This window comes from Leucoraja erinacea, chromosome 43 (assembly GCF_028641065.1).
Source record: "Leucoraja erinacea ecotype New England chromosome 43, Leri_hhj_1, whole genome shotgun sequence".
NCBI lineage: Eukaryota > Metazoa > Chordata > Chondrichthyes > Rajiformes > Rajidae > Leucoraja > Leucoraja erinaceus.
In genome coordinates, this window is record NC_073419.1 from 1,164,186 (window position 1) to 1,180,352 (window position 16,167).

At 41.5% G+C, this 16,167-nt stretch overlaps 1 protein-coding gene across 1 annotated transcript in view; it reads left to right on the plus strand.

The window, feature by feature from the left end:
• LOC129714869 (uncharacterized) overlaps positions 1-16,167 on the plus strand; it is a 74,343-nt gene that overhangs the window by 46,804 nt on the left and 11,372 nt on the right. The window lies entirely within an intron of this gene.

Sequence of the window (16,167 nt, forward strand, 5' to 3'; positions counted from 1 at the left end):
ATTCACGTACTCTGGGCAAGCGTGTGAATTCACCTGATCTATTCCTCTCATGATTTAATACACATCCATAGGATTACCCCTCATCCTCTTGCGCTCCAAGGAATAGAGTCCCAGCCTACTCAACCTCTCCCTGTAGCACAGACCCTCTAGTCCTGGCAACATCCTTGTAAATCTTCTCTTTACCCTTTCCAGCTTGTTTTCTATTTCCAGCTTTTCTATCTCTTTACTCTTCCCCCATTCTGTACCTTTCTAAGATGGCTTGACTATTTCTACTACATCTCTTTTCTTTTTTCCCTTTACCCCTTCTATCAAACCAAACGCAAGCATCGAAATTACAGGCAGGCTATGGGATGCAGTAATAATATTAAGGCTCAGCTGAACAGTCTATAGGACGTGATCTATTGTCGCTGACTTTGGGGCCATGTGAGAAACAATGCCTGGGATGACATGTTACTGAGCACAATACCTTAAATATTTATCTGACATTTTCTGCTTGAAAACCTTTGTTGTTTTCACAATCACATTTAGATCAGGAGACAATGACAGAAGCAAAGTTGTTTTATCACTGCCACTGAGTTCCGCAATAGTCAGCTCAATTCCTCTTGCCTTCTGCACTTTGATTGAAGGTTCGGAAAATATTGGAGCTGGGACCACAACTTTCGAGTCAGCAAAACGAATTTAGACCCTATTTGTAGATAGAGCATGATGAATATTAACATACTTCCAGATGCACCCTGATATTATTGAAGTGCTTCCAGCGAATCCTGTTAATTTATCCACTCTGTTAGAATTAACACATTTCCAGAGACACTCTATTAATGTCAACATAATGTCACAGATACTTTATTAATATTAACGCAGTTCTCTGTCCAAATTATTACTGTCATAAGCACCCTGTGAGAAGTAACACCCTACAATATGAACACACTCCTAGATACACCGTTAATAATCTCGAATTCCCTGATACACCCTGTCAATGTTAACAAACTCCAACTATAAGAACCGCTGTACTAATTGTTGCAGCCCTGATCAATTTGAAGAATGTTCGACATTTATCTGGGTGAATATCTGCTGCACAGGCAATCTCTAGGACTGGGTTCTTCCTCTGCCTTCTACATTTGCCATTTGTCAAGGGCCTGTCTCACTTACGCGACCTTTACGGGCGACTGCTGGCACCCGTGATAGGTTGCCGAAATTTTCAACATGTTGAAAACTCAGCGGTGACCAGAAAGATGCTACCACCTCTTTGGAGACTTCTCACGACCATAGGAGACCTCTCACGACCATACAGGTGACCCCTGGCGACATGTCGCGGGTGACCTCTCACGACCATACGAGACCTCTCACCTCTCACGACCTATCACGGGTGCCGGCAGTCGCCTGCAAAGGTCGCGTAAGTGGGACAGGCCCTTTGCGTACGTCCTAACTGAGATTCTTAGTAAATAAAAACAGATCTGAACTCCTTATTCTGTAATGAAATTTACTTGAAGTTGAGAGATTGTAGTCATTCTGATGTAACCACTGACAATTTCTCTTTCCCTTTCACCCTTCTCCTGAACCCTGCCAATGATTCAATTGAGACATGACTTCCTATCAATGACCAGTTCATCCTACATGACTCCAGAAACACTCTGGCTGAGAAGTCCCACTTATAAGGTAAAATCCCACCGCCACAAACAAGAGTAACTGTATTTTTCCCATTGACCTGTCTCTCTCTCTCACTCTTCTCTCTCTCTCTCTCTCTCTCTCTCTCTCTCTCTCTTCTCTCTCTCTCTCTCTCTCTCTCTCTCTCTCTTTTTGGTTGACATTTAACACTTCCCAGCACCTCTATCTGCTTTTGAAGCAAATCACACCCATCCCAAGTGTAAGAAACAATTCCTGCACTTCATTATTTACCGAGCACAAATTTGGGATCTGAGGAGCCTGTGTTTTCCGACAGTATTTCGAATGGACTTTCTGAGGATAATCAAAAGTGGCAGCAGGCCTGTGCACATTACTTTTCTCTCTCTTACTGTTCCATCACTGCTCTGGAGCCTGGGGCATAATAGGAAGCTGCAATTTCCAGTCAGTTTCTGGATTAGTGCACACAAACTCTAATTTAATGCACCGATGAAGTAACTCACCAGTTCAGGCAGCATCTGTGTAGGGAATGGATTGGCGATGTTTCAGTTTGGGACATTCAGACATTGTAGAAGGGGGAAGAAAGCTGGAAAAGAGGTCTCCTGGAATAAACACTCTTATTTCCAGTATAATAAAAAGAACTGTAGATGCTGGTTTATGCCCCTGTCCCACTTAGGAAACCTGAACGGAAACCTCTGGAGACTTTGCGCCCCACACAAGGTTTCCGTGCGGTTCCCAGAGGTTGCAGGTGGTTGCTGGAGGTTGCAGGTGGTGGAAGCAGGTAGGGAGACTGACAAAAACCTCCGGGATCCTCACGGAATCCCTTGGGTGGGGCGCAAAGTCTCCAGAGGTTTCCGTTCAGGTTTCCTAAGTGGGACGGGCAATAGACTCAAAGTGCATTTTGAGCCTATCTCTCATTTCGAGCTGTCGTGAGAGGCGAGCAGTAAAAGCTTCCTTAAAGAAATGCAACATCTGCAATGACTCATTAGAATCTCTGTCCCATGGCTATTCAGAGTGGGGTGGGATTGTTGACAACTTGAAGCCATATTTAGGGAGCCATGTACAGAAGACCAGCATAAGCAGTGGAAGGAATCTCACAAACAACGTACCACACCAGTTGCATTAGCAACCTTCAACCTCACCTATGGAAGGGTCTGTGGTTCACAGGGTGTCCTGAATAGTTACCCGACAACCCCCAGAACTGGCACAGAAGTGAAATCTTCCTTGGTCCGGGTTATAGCCTGAGAAGAAGTAAAATTTAGATGGCAGATGCAGCAAATTGTCAGCCTCGATAATGCCCAGTCCATCAATCAGCTCTGGTCATGGCAAAACCACAATCAACTTTATCTTCTCTTCTAGCACCTCCGGGCTTAAATAAGCTCCCTCCAAGTGTAAATTGTTCATTCTAAGCTTCCCCCCAGTCTAGTTTCAGTCAAAAAACACTGAATCAAGCACTTGAACATCTAATCTTTATTTTCACGAAACAACTACTGTACCTATCCCACCGTGGGTTCGATTCTCGTATCTGCCTGAACAAGCCCTCTAGACCTCGCTCAAACAGAGACACTCCAGAAGGTCACGCAGTCCCAAGCGCTCTCCCAGAAGGTCGACGCTGGACCTCGTGGCAGCGGACTTTCATAGGTCCTGGAACCTCGAGGGGCCGAACCACATGGGGGTGGTCTCTGAACAATCCAATTACTGATATCGATTAACCCCATACATAACAGACATTTCCATAACCCAATAATACAGCAGCTTAATACATTGTATTCAAACAAGGAAGCCAACTTAGCAACATTTACCCTGATCTGCAAGAAACCCAGACAAGGCTCAATACCTCATCCAATCAACACCCGGCAAAGTAGAACTTTGCAACATTATTTACAATTATTTACAAGGTGTATGTCTGGTTTGCAGTCATCCAATCCATTCTATGCATTTTGCACCTAATTGACAGGGTCTACAGATGTTCTTATTCTTTTCCTGCAGCTTGTATCTAGGCTCTAGACAAACTGGCATCACTCCGCAGTTTGTCCCAGTTCTGCAGGGAGCAATTCCAAATTGACCAAATCTCCCAGCAGCCCTGAAGCTTTTACCCAATTTTAAAGTCCTAGCCTCTCCAATTTGGCCAAGATTAACATTCCTTCCTTTTTTTAAAATCATATATGATAACCGATTATTTATGATAACCAAATAGTTCAATAATCAGCTAACCAGATATATATGTGTGCACATTACATTTCCCATCTATCAGCAACACAAGATGATGATATTTCTTCCCAGATTCTTGTCAAGCATCCCGAGTTTTTATGGGCATAGCTTCACAATTTCCGTCTGATGAGTCTTTACCTCCCGAGATTTCGTGGGCGCAAATTCCCTCCAACCCATATTATTGCCCATTCTTCCATCCCTTTCCATAGTCGAACCCAAAACCTGAAATTCCTGAAAAAATTGGGACAAAGCAAGTTACCATCATGTACCCATGCTTTCCCATACATTCACTATAATTCTGTTTCACTCGCCTATTAACCTATTTATCCCTATTCCTATTCTGTTCCCTAATATACTCTTTATTATCCTAGGATCAACACTAATCAGCCTTCTTCATACTCACACGATGTTATAATATGTATATCTGGTGACGGGTTCTCATATAAGTTTCAGCTGGGTTCAGTCCGGATTTCCCTACAGCCGTGACTCTAATTTAAGGCAAACCATGCTAAATGTTCCAATTTAACCAAATTTAGTCTCAGCCTTCAATTTACTATTTCAAATTTCAGTGTCCATCTCATCCTTCTCATTCCACAGCATTGTGGCCAATAATACAATTCCATTCCAATTCCTGTGGAATTCCCAGGTGTTCAAATTTAAACAATCAATTAATAATCAAACTCCAAACGTTCCTAAGCCAGATTCCACAAGTCTATTCCAAATTTCAAATGTTAAAGTTCCTCCAATTCATTACCATACAATTTCGAGACCGAATCCAAAATTTATAAATTTATTTCTAATAACCATAATTTAGACGCAAATTAGGTATTTTACTCTAAACCACGGAGGTATGTGGTTTTTTTTCGGTCAGTCCTTTAAAGTGGGGCTTGACCCAAAGGTCATTATAGGTCGTCAGTGTTGTTTCTTTCAAAGATGATTAGAGTGTCCTATATTCTCCTTCCTTTTCTTTCTCCAATAGCTAGGTCAGGGGCGGGGAACCTTTTCATGTTGGAATGCCGCATTAAGTTAGCTGTAATCTAATAAGGCCGCATCCAAGAAACTTCAATTAGATATACTTCAAAATGTACATTATTTTGTAAAAATCTAACTACCATGTACTAACTTCAAGAAAATGAAAAAAACGTGTTAATTCTAAAGTTAACTAACCTTTTAATGACTTTGGTGTGACTGCTTTTTGTGGGAAAGAATTTGAATATTTGGTTGCAACATGTAGATTTGCAGTTTCAGCTAATCTTCTAGATGGGTATCCATCATTTGTGACCTTAAGGGCGACTTGATTTGGGTTAGGTAGGAGAATGTAGATTCACAGCAATAAGTGGTTGAAAAGCAAGAAAGCATTTTTCGTGCATGTTGCCAAAGACGTGGGTATTCTATTGCATTTTTCCATATTCCAATCGGATATTTTATTTAGCGTCAAATAAGGACTTTAAAATGTCATCTTCTGAGAGCTCAATCAATTCCATCTGTAGTTCTTTAGGAGCCTTGGAGACATCAACTAGGTGAGGTTGAAATGCTAATTTGAGTGTGATGTCATGATTCTCAAAGTCAGTAAACCTTTCATTGTATTCTTTAATTAATAAGTCTATAACAGCTGCGTATTCTTCTAATGATTCGCATGAATCCTCCTGCTCATCAATGACCTTCACTAACTGGGGAAAATGTTCATCTGAAATTTCATTTTGAAGAAGCAGAGTTTTGAAAAAAGATAACTTTTTTCGAAATGCTTGGATATTTTTGCCACATATCATATATAGACTTAGTTTTACCTTGCAAAGCAACGTTCAAGTCATTTTGCTTTGACATGATATCGCACAGAAATGCAGTATATAGAAATCTTCTTTCAATAATTCACATTGCTGATTCTGTTCTTCATGAAATTTAACTATCTATTCTCGCAAAGATAAAAATCTTGCTAACACCTGTCCCTGCGATCGCCAACGCACTTTACAATGATACGGCAAATCCACATTGAATGCCTCATCGTCCAACTTTAGCATATTACAAAACTGACGATGCTGTGTTGCATTTGCACGAATATAGTTAACAATACTAATAATTTGTGTCACTTAAAATCGTAGATTTAGCACAGAGATTTTGCTGATGTAAGATACAATGAAAAGAAATGAGAACATCTAGATCTGATACCTTTTTTATCTGTGTAATAAACCCTTCACGTTTTCCTGACATGGACAGTGCACCGTCTGTACATACACTCACTAAATTAACCGAATCCAGTCCAACTTCACGACATTTATCTTGAAAGTTGTTGAAGAAATCTATTCCTCGTGTTCAAGAGTGTTCAAGAGTGCCCAAAGCGAGTAACTCTTCGTAGCAAAGAAAATCTTCTGTCATGGCCGGAATGAAGTATAAAACCTGTATCGTTTGATTCATCCAAAAAGATTGAATAATATATATTTTCCTTTTGGAGTATTGTGTGAAGTTGTTCTGTTACGTTGAGGGCTAATTCATGCTGCTGATCAGTTATCGTTCTCCTTGAAAGAGGCAGTTGTTTGCACTTTGAAACCTTATCGGGGTCTAAGCATCCTACAACTTCGACAATGCATTATTTAACGATTTCTACATCGCTGAATGGCTTCCCTTTTTTCCCCCGAATATATAAGCTACTTTATAAGTCGCTTCAGCAGCATTATTTCTGGGTCTTACCGCTACTTGAAATAACTGCCTTTGCCTTTGCTTTTCATCTTTTAATTTCTGCAATGCAACCTTTCGCGCCTCACTCTCTAATTGGAAATATTTGTGGTCCCTATGAGTGACATAATGCTGATGAGCATTGAATTTCTTCAATGTTGATATTGCAGTGTCACAAAGCACCGCTATCAAAAGTTGATAATACTGAAGACTGGACGGCCAGCAGACTCTCCCCGACATTTTCCCTCTCGTCAACCAGCCTCAGGCGGTGGTGGCGCCAGTCAGGCAGGGAGGTTAATGTACATTCAAGAGTCGTATTAGAACTAAATCATGAGCATAACAGGTGTTAAAATAGCCCTCATGACTTACTAATGTTTTAATTGTGGCCGTCACTCGTGGAGGATTCTTTCGTTGAATCTTCTTTTACTCTTTGGTATTTTAAATACGTTCATTTTAAGATGAAAATAAAAAGAATAAAAGGCGAACAAAAACATATTAATAAAAATAAAAGGATTTGTTCTACAATATTTGGATTCATTCAAAAGGCCGCACTTAATGGCCTATAGAAGGCATCAGGTTCCCCACCCCTGAGCTAGATGATATAAAGTTGAGCACTAGGGTAAGGTCTTCTTCTTCTTCTCTTCTGATGTTAGTTTCAATTACCAGGGAGTAGGGATACTGGGGAGCAGCTTTCTGCTGGCCTTCCCAGTGCTTAAAGGGGCAGGACAGTTCCCAGATATGTCTAGAAATTAAAGGGGGCCATTCGGCCCTTCGAGGACAGCCATATCAGATTCCAACTCAGTATCCCGTACCTGCCTTCTCTCCATACCCCCTGTTTCTACTCTAACTCCCTTTAAATATAGCCAGGGGCCTCATCTGTGCATTCCAGACCTTCACTCCCCGTGATAAAAGTATGTCGTCTCGATTTAATATCTGCTCCTGCAGGCAAAACTCAGGAACACATTATCTAGAATAAGATTCTTTTTGTTTCCCACTCCCTTCTCCTGTTCCTGTGCACAGAACTCCCCAGTTTGTTCCTTCTCTCCCAAAAAACTAGTGCACATTAATAGAATAACTTTTTTCCCCACTCCCATTCCTCCAACACAGAAAGTTTGTTCCTTCTCTCCCTAGTGCCATTTCCATTCCTTAGTTGCCATTCCTTCTCATGCCAGCTACTTTGTTTCCCTGTCACGCTTCTTCCTTTCAGTGAGGGTTTCTTGAGAATTGGATTCTTTGTGTCTCCTCCTAGAACTTGGAAGGCGTACAAAAAAAAGCTGGAGAAACTCAGCGGGTGCAGCAGCATCTATGGAGCGAAGGAAATAGGCAACGTTTCGGGCCGAAACCCTTCTTCAGACGTGGCGTGGTGTTGGAAGGCATGGTGTTCTCTCTGATTTGTAGTGCTGTTTCTCGGGCCATGTGAGGACGCCTTCAATGTTAATAGATGGTATTACTGTTAACTGGCAGGTTAGGGCTAACGAAATGGGTTGGATTGCCAAAATGTCCCTGCCCCCAGTGTCCTCTTCCTCTACCTTCGGGGTCTCCTCTTGGAATCCACTGGTTTCTGTAACCCCGTGGCCTTCTTCTTTGCCCCTTTCCTTCTCGATAGTATTCCCTCACAGGACACGACCGACTGCAATGTCCCAATCAGCTGTAACACTGATATGGCCGGACCGCTCTATAACCTCTCCAGCCAAACCGAGGAAAGGTTGGTTCCCTGAATGGGAGGTCTATCCAGGCCTTGAGGTCTTCCTCCTCCTTGTCCTCGTCTGTCCTTATTTCTTTTACTTGAACCTTTAATCTCTGAGCTGCCTTTGAACCAGGCTGAATGCCTGTGGTCTGGGGGACATTTATACCTAATGTGGGCATTTCCCTACAAACACACTCTCTACGGGGAATCCGTTCTAAATCCCCTTCATCGGTGAATTGCTCCAACATAATAATATTATCAAAGTCAAGATCAATCCCTCCATATTCTCCTATCTCACTCCAGATCCCTGTATTTCAAGAAGGATTCCTTCACCTTCCCGCTACTGGAGTTTCTAATCAATTCTGGCACCTATGTTGACGGAGTCTTCCTTCTAGCTCCTTGATCTCCCCTACTGTCCTTCACTTGTGGAGCAATTGTAGGAGCTAGAGGATCTCTCCCCAATTTCTCTACTTCAGATTTTAATTTAGGGGGAGGAGCCGAAGATAACGCTGACTCCTCCCGTGTGCCCTGCTTGCAAGCTGCACATGATTTCTCCGAACTTGGAACATGAGAGTGCTGTGAGGAATACTGTGGCTCTAGCTCCACTCTGAAGAATCCTGCACACCCTGGCATATAATAAAGCTCGCTCCCTTCAAAGTATGCAGCCACTGTTTCACTCTTACCGAATTTCCCAAGTTTAGGATTTGTCGGCACCTCCCCTTTAAGAGCCGTCTCAGTGGTCTCCCTTTCAGAAGATGGTATTCTCTCCTGCTCCTGCACCTGCTCCTGCTCCTGCTGTTGGCTTGCTAGTTCTCCCTGTCCCTGTTCTGGAATGTCCTGAGAAGGATCAATTCTATTGTGTTCCCCTCTAATTCCCAATTTACAAGCCGCCATTCTTAGGGTGGACAGCAAAACAATCTCTTTATTTATTTTCCTTTTAGTGAAGAACATTCTTCATATTCCAATTAACTCATTTCCTTCTTCACTATTCCCATATTTTTTGATGATCATTTCTACATAGTTTATTCCTATTACAGATTTTAGTCCACCCAACGGCCAAAGTGGCTTCTTAAGACTGCATTTAATTCCCCCAATAATCCTCATAGTCTGTCGGCTTCCTGTGGAAGCTTCTCGCACATTATTCTTATTGGGCTTCCTAATCTGTTTGATCGGTCCTTCTCTGAGACATTCCCCATTCTCGGAACAATGGTCACAATACAAATTACAAAATAAAGGTTCCAGGCACTAACACCTCTTCAAATCACTCCTTCCTCTCATACTCCAAGTTCAATGGAATCTCTCCGACACAATGGTCAACGGTCTCTCCGATTCACACTTACTATAACAATTGCTCCCTTTCAACTGTTACCCAGTCACTCCTTCAATCACTCCTATTCAATTATTCAAACCACTCGCTCGTATTCAGTCTCTCTCCCAACTCTCTTATCAGTTAAATTACAATCACTTCATTCAATTCCAAACTTTCAAACAAAGGTGTCTCAATCCAAGTCTAACTCTCCGAACTCTAAGTTTATTTACGTACACACAGTATTTACACAATTCGGATTCGATAACAATACAAAAGCTAGATTTTTACAATTTGCAATAATAATTTAAAGCACTAGCGCAGTTTACAAACACTCGATCTCAATGCCGCGTCACGCTGTTATCACTCAGTGAACCTCTCCCTCTGATGCCAAAGATTTTCCCCTTCCTAGGTTACTCTTTGCTGAGGGGTACTACTTCTTAAATGACTACTTTTCCTCCCAAATGCTACTATCCTACCAAGACTGAACTTCTATAGGGCGACCTCTATCCCTCCTCTCTAAGTTCTACAGAATTGGGGGTACCTTTCGCATTCGGATTACTTTTCACCAGGTTCCCGTCTCTCAGGTACTCTTCGCTATCAGGTACAATCAACCAGAGGGTTAGTATTCACTGTTGATCAGCCGCTATTTGGAATCTACCACGGACATGCACCAACTCCGAAGCTCTATATACAGGAATTTGAATTCCATCTTACTGGCAGAACTTTAATGTGAAATTCTGTATTTGGAAATTTGGCTTTGAAAATATAGACTCGAACTCCTAATTTTAGTGCATATCTCTCCTCATATGCCGGCACTCAAATCAAACTCAAATTGCCCAATTGAATTCTTGAATGTATTGGAGTATTCCGGCCAATCTATACTCTGTCCATCCAAGCCCAGTACCATCATGAGATTCCTCGTCTGTCGCACAGGACTCGGATATCTACACACAGACACTCTTCTCTGCTGGGCACTGGGGGTTCAGCGCCTGGCCGCTTCGTGCTGTGAGTTATCGATGCCGATTTTCAGAGCGCACCTGTCCAATTCGCGCTCCCGGCAAAGATCTGATCGATATGTAGGTCAGACCTGTATTTCAATACCCCACCCATTGGATACAAAATCTAACCTTGGGCCACCCCTCGCCCAATGAAGCGCGTTTAGTTCTCGTTAAAGCAGCTGCAGTCTATCAACTACGACTAAAGTTTTGGGCCTCTAACCCAGGAAAGAGCCTCTAACCCAACCTCAGCAGGGTCTCTAACCCCACCCTGATTTTATGGGCCCCCAACCCAAAGGAGTGCTAACCATCCTCCCGTGTTTGCTAGACTGTTCTAATGATCTTGATTAGACCCTTTCCCAAGCCCGCGAATGATCGAACTGCTCCGGCTAAAGAAGTGCCGAAAACCAATGCGAAAACCGCACCATGGGCCGGATTTCAGTACTATCGAAACAGCTCAACACCCTTGATTGCAAACTTGTGTTTGGGGGGTTTTGAGATCCCAGACAAGGCCCCAGTGTAAATTGCTCGTTCTAAGCTTCCACCCAGTCTAGTTTCAGTGAAAAATTACTGAATCGAGCCTTTGAACAACTAATCTTTATTTTCACGAAACACAATTACAGTTCAACTACTGTACCTATCCCACCGCGGGTTCGATCCTTGTGTCTGCCTGATCAAGCCCTCTAGGCCTAGCTCAAACAGAGACACTCCAGAAGGTCACGCAGTCCCAAGCGCTCTCCCAGACGATCGACGCTGGACCTCAAGGCAGGGGACTTTTATAGGTCCGGGACCTCGAGGGGCCGAGCCGCGTGGGGGTGGTCGCTGAACAATCCAATTACAGTTATTGATTAACCCCATACATAACAGACATTTCCATAACCCAATAAAACAGCAGCTTAATACATTGAATTCAAACAGGACTTCTCAAGGAAGCCAACTCAGCAACATTTACCCTGATCTGCAGGAAACCCAGACAAGGCTCAATACTTCATCCAATCAACACTCGGCAAAGTAGAACTCTGCAACATTATTTACAACATATATGTCTGGGTTGCAGTCATCCAATCCATTCTATGCAATTTGCACCTAATTGACAGGGTCTGCAGATGTTTTTATTCTTTTCTTGCAAATTGTATCTAGGCTCGAGACACGCTGGCACCACACCGCAGCTTGTCCCAGCTCTGCAGAGAGCAATTCCAAACTGACCAAATCACCCAGCAGCCTGAAGCTTTTACCCCATTTTAAAGTCCTAGCCTCTCCAATTTGGCCAGGATTAACACAAAATACTGAAGCGATATTCTCCGGCAAGCGAGATGGTGGAGAGTAAACGAGTGTGCATATGAAAGGCTAATATAGTTGAATATCTGAATATGTGTAAGATGTGAGGAGTGTTTGGAACTGCTAAAGTTGTGATACGGGATTCACAGGAAACTGCGGATGCTGGAATCTTGAGCAAAACACAAACGCTGGAAGAGCCCAGTAGATCAGGCAGTATCTTGGGAGGGAATGGACATACAATGTTTTGGGTTGCGACCCTTCTTCAAAGTTGTGGTGAGTGTAGCAGAGCTTTTGTGTTGGCAGATATGATTTGTCGCTGTCTCCGTTTACATTGATTACATGACTAAGTACGGTCACTGAGACTAGATCTCCAGAGAATCACTCCAGGCACCTTCTTTCATTGGAACTTGTTCTTTGGGCTAAGGGAATCAAGGAATATGGGGAAAAAGCCGGAACGGGGTACTGATTTTGGATGATCAGCCATGATCATATTGAATGACACGGTGCTGGCTCGCAGGGACAAATGGCTTACTCCTGCACCTATTTTCTATGTTTCTAACATCATCTCTTGCCTACCTTACAATTCAATATTCTTCTAGAGATAGCCTAATAATATTAACACCATCCCAGAAACGCTTCATAATAACAACACCTCTTGAGATTCTATCAATATTAACACAGTCCCAGAAGACTTCATGATATTATCATATGCTGAGACACCGCATATCAATATAACGCACTCCCCAAAACACTTTATAATGCTAACATATGTCCAGAGACACTGTCAATATTAACACATTCCCAGAACACTTCATAATATTAATACCATCTAGAGACCCAGTGTATATGAACACACCCCCGGAAACCCTATGGTGCTATAACAAGTCCCAGTTCTCATGTTATCACACATTGTTTAAAAATAACACGATTGTAAAGGGATCCCGTTTATTTTTAAATACTCTCGGAGGTGTAATGTTATATTAGAATAACACGGCCAGAAAAAAGTTTTGTTAATATTAACACTGTCCCAGAATACCGCCTGCAAATGTTGGCACACTCATAGACACATTTCTAATCTTCCCAGAGGCACAATATTAACATTACCGTGCTCCCAGAGACTTATATATTTATTAACATATTCCCGGAAATGCCTTATTAATGTTAATACATTCTCAGATAGCGCAGTAAACATTGGCACAGTTCTAGGCACATGCTACTCATGTTTAACATACTTTCAGCGATATAAACAGAAGATACTCAGTAAATCAGGCAGCACTTGAGAAGACAGTAGCAGATTTAACGTTTCTTGTCACTGACCCTTCATCAAAGTCATTTTGAAAGTTAACATATTCCTAGCAATTCTCTGGTAACATTTAGATTCTGAGGGACAACATGTGTATGTTACCCTATTATTAGCAATGTTACAAAATTTTGAGATAAAAAAAATCAAGTCTGCAATTCATCCCATCAGATAAAGCATAAAAAGAGGTTTAATTTGACACCTAATTCACTTTCATATCTTCAGTATTAAAAAAGTTATGGCCATTTTCATACTCGGAAATTAGCATCTTGTTCCCTATTGCTTTTCCATTGACTTAACACAAAAACTGTGATCAAGGACAGTCAAAAGCCCATAACTGTCTTAAAAGTTAAGAGAACTGAATGAAATCTTCAGTTATTATAGATTGAAGCATTCTGAAACAAATATGAAACAATCTTACTTGGCCGACCTGAAATTAAAGCATATAATTAGTTAGTTACCCAATTGTAGCTAATTACAAAATTCAATTACTACATCTAAACATCTATCCATATTTTACGAAAAGGTTAACATTTCAAAAAACCTAAGTGTCCAAATAACATTCACACAATAATTCACAATATAACATGATTTTTAAATCTCATTGTCATGAATTTAAAGGCCAAATGCAAGTAATTTAGTGTTTAATTCCTGTAAATTAATGGGCATTTAAATCATCTTACGAGTTGGATTTTGTGGAACGCGCTGGTTTGGAACGTTGCGGTTGCAGTGAATTTAAATCCCATAACGGCAGGAAAAATACTGCCGGTTCGTATATTTACATAATGACATTTTCGCAATGTGAAATTTTGATTAAAGGCATCCTAAGAAGTAAGTTTATATGAAAAAATAAACGGCATATCTTGCCTTGTCCCCTACGTGAGATCCGTCCCGTTGTCGGCGTTGACGGCATTTGAAGATGATTTTAATTTTACTCCAACAATTAAATTATCCAGCGCTAATTTTAATAAACTTAATAAAACAGCAGTCGAAGCGATTTCTCTTTAGCAACTAAACAGCCTGACAGAGATTGATTTGAATAGGCTGCAGAAAAATCGCATTTTAAACCCGCCCCCCTCTCAAAGGTGCCAAAGTCGCGCACACGGGCAGTGGCAGAACTGCAGCGCCGCTGAAGGTAAGTTTTGTAACATACCTACTATTATTAGGTATACTGTCCATCAGCTCTTTTGGATTGCAGTACACTGAGGCAAAGATACAATACAAATTTTCTCTATTGAGGCAACACACAACTCACAGTAGTGGTAGGTACTGTAGAGTTTGAAAAGTCATACCATATGGTACACTTTAACTCTTACAAACATTTACGGATGCACCATGGAAAGCATGCTGTCGGGGTGCATCGCAGCCTGGTTTTGGAACAGCCCTGCCCAAGAACCCAAGAAATTGCAGAGAGTTGGTAAATGGTAGCGAATTGAGGAATGCAGTTGAACAGAGGGATCTAGGAATAACTGTGCATAGTTCCCTGAAGGTGGAATCTCATGTAGATAGGGTGGTAAAGAAAGCTTTTGGTATGCTAGCCTTTATAAATCAGAGCATTGAGTATAGAAGTTGGGATGTAATGTTAAAAATGTACAAGGCATTGGTGAGGCCAATTCTGGAGTATGGTGTACAATTTTGGTCGCCCAATTATAGGAAGGATGTCAACAAAATAGAGAGAGTGCAGAGGAGATTTACTAGAATGTTGCCTGGGTTTCAGCAACTAAGTTATAGAGAAAGGTTGAATAAGTTAGGTCTTTATTCTCTGGAGCGCAGAAGGTTAAGGGGGGACTTGATAGAGGTCTTTAAAATGATGAGAGGGATAGACAGAGTTGACATGGATAAGCTTTTCCCATTGAGAGTAGGGAAGATTCAAACAAGAGGACATGACTTCAGAATTAAGGGACAGAAGTATAGGGGTAACATGAGGGGGAACTTCTTTACTCAGAGAGTGGTAGCTGTGTGGAATGAGCTTCCAGTGGAAGTGGTGGAGGCAGGTTCGATTTTATCATTTAAAAATATATTGGATAGGTATATGGATGGGAAAGGAATGGAGGGTTATGGTCTGAGTGCAGGTAGATGGGACTAGGGGAAGATAATTGTTCGGCACGGACTTGTAGGGCCGAGGATGGCCTGTTTCTGTGCTGTAATTGCTATATGGTTATATAGTTATGGATGTAGGCCAGTCCATTACACAGACCAGACTCCCCACCATTGACTCCATCTATACTCCACCCTGCCTCGGGAAAGTAGCCAACCTTTCACACCTCAATCTCCGCACATTCTCTTCTTCTCCGCACATCCGTCGAGCAGAAGATACAGAATCTTGAAACTGCGCACCACCAGACTCAGGAACAGCTCCTTCCCCTCTGTTATCATGCTTCTGAATGGTCCTTCCATAAGCTAGGGTACTGTCCAATTCCCCTCTACCTCATTCCGAACAATGGACTTTGTCTGTAACTTATTGTAACTCTGCAACTTGTCATTGTAACAGTATTACAATGCTGAGAACTATATTGTGCACTCTGTATCTATGATTGTATAATAATTGTAATTGTAATTGTAAATGCTGATTTGATGGGATAGCATGCAAAATTAAGCTTTTCACGGTGCCTCAGTACATGTCACGATAATAAACCTACATCTGAAAACTGCTCGTAAAGATGCATACACACTCAAAATATATCTCACCAACTTACAATATATATATATCTATATATCTCACAATATACTCTCAACATACTGATGGATACCCTTTGCATTTTCTTATAGCCTTATTTGATCAATAGATAGAGGCCTATCATTCACCAATTACAGCTGAATTTCCAGGCATTTGAAACAAGTACCTCATATAAATTCACTCTGATGCCTAATCCCTGGTTTTTAAATGAATTATTTTCATCACATTCATTTTCCACAGATGAAGCTCTTTTCATAAATTGTTTAATTTCCTAATTTCTCCATTTTCATTACTTTACTCTAACTCTTCCCTTAATCCCTCTCCACATGAATTTTTGATAAAATATGTGTCAAAATCAACTCTATGCATTAATCAAACACTGATGGTGACGTTGGCTTTCATTTCATGATGCAATAAATA